The following is a 4,952-nucleotide window of genomic DNA, read 5'->3' on the forward strand; positions in this document are numbered from 1 at the left end:
GCTCAATTCAGGGAACTCCCTTTAGCTAGAGAGATGTTTGCCTTCTTGAAGTCCCAGAGACCTCAAGGGGTAAGAATTAGGCCTAGGTATACACATCTCCCAGATTTCAATTTGCCTTTGACATGTTTCTTGTTAGAGAAAATAGTTGCTTTGAAGACTACCTTATTTATTGATTAAGTCTGTAAAGGGCAGTGTGGGACAGGCTTGGTCATTCTGTTGGAGAATTCTACTTTAAATATAGTTCTTTCTACTTGAATCTCATGCAGGCTCTTCTAAGATAAAACCAATGACACATTAAGTATTGAACTACTTTGCCCATCTGTGTTGTGGAACAATGACGGCTTCAGAGGCTGAGGGCATTTGAACGTATTCTTCTCATAAACTGTTTCTGAATCATCACAAGATTATTTCTATTATGTTCAGCCATGATGAACATAGTTCAATGATGCCCTTGAACATTATTCTCTTTTCTCTTGAGAAAAGTTGATATTCAGTCTTTTACAAAGTCATAGAACTTTTTCCCATCAAATCTGAAAGGAAAGATAGCTAAGTGTTGTGTCTTTGATCATGTTTTCTAGAGCTCCTCTCCCAGCATTGAAATCCTGATTGTGCCAAATATTAGATGTGTAAGAGTTGGCAATTCACTTTCCTCTTATGTTTCTCAGTTTTCCTACTTACAAAATAGAAAGGAAAAATACTCTCTAACGTTTCTGTGTGAATTCAGTTATTATTTAAAACAAGGTCTGATAGGAGATGGGTAATAAAACCTTTCCTAGAACCATGTGGTGGGGTTAGTGGAGTGGCTCAGTTGGTAGAACACTAGGTAATAGTGAAACCATGAGGTACTGAGTTCAATTCCTTGTCCTGGACCAAACAGCAACAACAACAAAAGAACCTTGTGGCATTTTGTTACTGACTATTATAAATTCAATGTAAAAAATTACTACAGGACTTCTCAGTGTAGGTAGTAAAAGATTATGTAGACTCTGTCTCTCTGACTCTGTTTCCTCTCTTTCAACCACTAGAGTAGTTCTAATCAACAGCCAAGGTTTATTCTCTATATAGGTGAGGGGGGGTTTTAGACAACTTTACCCAAAGCCTTTGCTTAAGGTCCTACAGATCGTAGAGCACAGACAAGTCATAACTAAGTCAAATTCTTGACCCACAAAGTCCATGAGTGTAAAACACTATCTTATGACACTTAGCTATAGGTAAGATTTTGTGTAGTTTTTACACTGGAATATTTGTTTTTTATAACTAGTAAGAAGACTCTCCATTAAAAATTTCTTTTTATAATGTTTTTTAAAATACATTTGTTTATTTTAAAGTTACTGTATAGAGAGGTTACAGTTACATGAGTAAGTTAATGAGTACATTTCCTATCAAACATTGTTACCTCCTCTTTTGTTTATTGGAGATATGAACATTACAAAACTGAACTAAACTAAAGAAAGTGCTCCTAGAAGATCTGAAATCCTTCTACTAGGATTGTTAGCAAAAAGTCAGAAATATACATTAAAAAAAAAATCCCTCTGGGCTGAGAAGGTGGCTCAGTGGTAGAATGCTTGCATTGAGGCACTAGGTTCAATTCCTCAGCACCACATAAGTAGAGTAAGATGGAAGTGGCACTGTGGCTCAAGTGTTGGAATGCTAGCCTTGAGCTGAAGAGCTCAGGGACAGCACCTAGCCCAGAGTTCAAGCCCCACGACTGACAAAATTATTATTATAATAAGTGCAAAATTGCATACCTAAAATATTATTATCCAAATCAGTTCATAAGAATAATGCACATACAATTTCCCAAAATAAAGTTGATGTTTAAAAAAGAAAAAGAAAACAAAAAAGTCCTTAAAGGTGAAATCTTTATTTAGTGGAAATGTATGGGATACATATATTAGACTGGAATGCATAGATTACATATTGAATTTGCTTTTCTTCTTTACAAATAAACTAATTTACATAATCAGAAAAATATATTAAAGATCAAATTTTCTCCCTACTTTTCTGTTCTACAGTGGTACTTTAAGCTTAATCAATGTTCTAAAAATCTTAAAAAGATAATAAACTCAAATATTCAAAATTTTTTGTGTTGATGACTGAGTTTATATAAAAGTTCTTTTAAGGTCTGTCATTCAGGTTTTTTCCTTATTGATGTGAATCAAATAAATGAATAAAATTAAGTCTGATCTCAATAGCTCATGCCTATAATCCTAGCTATTCAATAGGCTGAGACCTAAAATTGGTGTTTGGAGCCTCATGTGCAGACAAAGCTGAGAGATTCTTATTTCAAAATAAATGGCATAAAATTAGAAGTAGAGTATGCCTCAAGTGGTAGGACAGGAGATTTGATGAAAAAGCCAAGCAAAATGGTATTATCCTGAATTGAATCCCCAATAATGGTAGATGTACATGAAAAATAGAATAAGAGTTCCAGAAGATGGTGGAAGAGAAACTAGAGGCTAAACAAGCTCTCGCATAGAAAGCAGTTTTAGGGTTCCAGTGAACAGTCCTAAGCCAGAGAATCACACCAAGTGTGCCATCACAGGACAGAGAGTTAGGCCAGAGAGGGAAAATCCAGGCAAGGAGACAGATCTGAGCTCTTGCTAGCAGTCACCACCGCCGCGTCGGCAGCAGTGGCGGCGATGGTCGCAGCCATACCTGAATCACAGAGAGTCCAGGACAAAGGAGCCAGACGCAGCAGACGAGCAGATTCTATTCAACAACAGCAAGAATTGACAAAGAGCGGACATCTTCATCCTGCAGTTCACAGACCAGAGACAGCCCAGGAACCAAAACTCGGCGTGAGTAGAATCCTGACGTCCTCACTCCTTCTCAGGGAGCAGAGGAGGGAAGGCCACCCCTCCTCCCCCCAGTACCAGAGATCTCAATCTTGAATGCTGACTAAGCTAGGCAGAGCTGCTAGCTCCAACTAAGGCCTTGGAATAAAACTAGAGTCATTTAGCAGGTCACAGGAGCCTAACCTGACGTGCCAGACTCAGCTACACCCAGGGAAAAGTCACCCAGCTCGGGCGCCAGCCCCAGGAGTGGCTTTCTTAACTGGATAATCAGATCCAGAGGCTGCCCCTCCCTTTAGCAGCCTTGTCAATCAACTGAAATTCAGTAAACAGAAATCCTGAGAATGGCTTCAGGCTGGGCTCTGTGAGTTTCTCACAAACTAGCCCTCAGGAAAAGCTACTGTTTGCTGAAAGAGCTCAACTCTAACCAGAACCTAGCCTCATCACAGCATCTACAAACTTGAGGAAAAAGGCATCTACCTCTTTTGTGATACTCAAAGCAGATCTACCTCGCATTGAACTAAGCTGGGAGGAGGATCGCAAAATCCTGGGTAAAGCAGAGCATTTTTCTGCCTGTTCGAACAAACTGACTTAAGAAACCAACCAAGCCACAGGACCACAAGCAGACGAGAGAACTCCAACAAGAGGCTGGTTACTGACACAAGGGAAAAAACAGGATTTTTCCCACCCCTCCCAAAAAAATCAAAGACATTTCTTCTTCTTCTTCTCTTCTTCTTGTTCTTCTTCTTCTTCTTCTTGTTCTTCTTCTTCTTCTTCTTGTTCTTCTTCTTCTTCTTCTTCTTCTTCTTCTTCTTCTTCTTCTTTCTTCTTCTTCTTCTTCTTCTTCTTCTTCTTCTTCCTCCTCCTCCTCCTCCTCCTCCTCCTCCTCCTCCTCCTCCTCCTCCTCCTCCTCCTCCTCCTCCTCCTCCTCCTCCTCCTCCTCCTCCTCCTCCTCCTTCTTCTTCTTCTTCTTCTCCTTCTTCTTTCTTCTTCTCCTTCTCCTTCTTCTTCTCCTTCTTCTTCTTCTTCTTCTTCTTCTTCTTCTTCTTCTTCTTCTTCTTCTTCTTCTTCTTCTTCTTCCTTCTTCTTCTTCTTCTTCTTCTTCTTCTTCTTCTTCTTCTTCTTCTTCTTCTTCTTCTTCTTCTTCTTCTTCTTCTTCTTCTTTTCTTCTTCTTCTTTTTTTGGTACCTTTTATAAAATTTTTTTTCTCTTTTCTAAAACTTTTTTTAGTTTTTTCATTTTTTACCTTTTTTGAAAAAAATTGTTTTCTAGTAACTTTTTTTTTCCTCTTATAATTTTATTTTAGGGAAACATGTGTGTGCGTTTCTCTTTCTTTTTTTAAATTTTTTTGTTTTTTGTTTAGATCTACTGAACTTCTGAACTTTTTTCTTCCTTTCTTATCCTTTTCACCTTTTCTCCTCTTTCATTCTTCTTTATGTGACTTAATTGTTGTCCTGCACATCCTCAAATAAAAGCCTAGTTGAATATTAGACCTTATCCCACATTGTGTACACACACTAAATCCACAAATTTATTGCTCAACTCCAAACCTCTGAGGATTAAATTCCTCAATAGCAGTACTACCTCTTTATACCTATATAATATTTTAAGTATTTTTGTTTTTAATTTTTTCACATCTCCTTTATGTCCCTTCCCTTCTCTCATTATATTCACGTTCTTCTCTGAATAGTTTGTTCTCATTTCTGCAGAATATTATTAATTTTTTACTTTTCTATTTTTTCTGGTCTCTTTTCTTTTCCCTTTCCCTTTCTTCTTTTTTTCTTTCTCTACTATCATCCAACCCAACCTATTTCCTGCTTTGAGATTAGGACTTAGTTAAGTTAACTCTCCCTGTATCTTCCCACATCACTCTATTCCTTTTTTTTACCCACATCTCTCCCAAGCCCTAATAATTTGTGGTTTTCCAAATTCTTCTTTGTGTTTCATAGCCCATTAATATATAGGTGCTTGATGTTGAATAGATGTATCTGTTGAACTAGATTGTATCTGCAGACTATTGACTGTGCAAATTCAGACTTTGGTTGATGCTTGCCTTAAGAGAGTGTTCTAGCACAAAACTGGTGTTATTTTCATCCCAAATGGGCAGAGTAAGCCGGAAAAACACAAGAAAAATGGCAAGTCCGGGTATCTCAACTC

This window comes from Dipodomys spectabilis, unplaced genomic scaffold (genome assembly GCF_019054845.1).
Source record: "Dipodomys spectabilis isolate Male_0828 unplaced genomic scaffold, ASM1905484v1 ptg000623l, whole genome shotgun sequence".
Taxonomy (NCBI): domain Eukaryota; kingdom Metazoa; phylum Chordata; class Mammalia; order Rodentia; family Heteromyidae; genus Dipodomys; species Dipodomys spectabilis.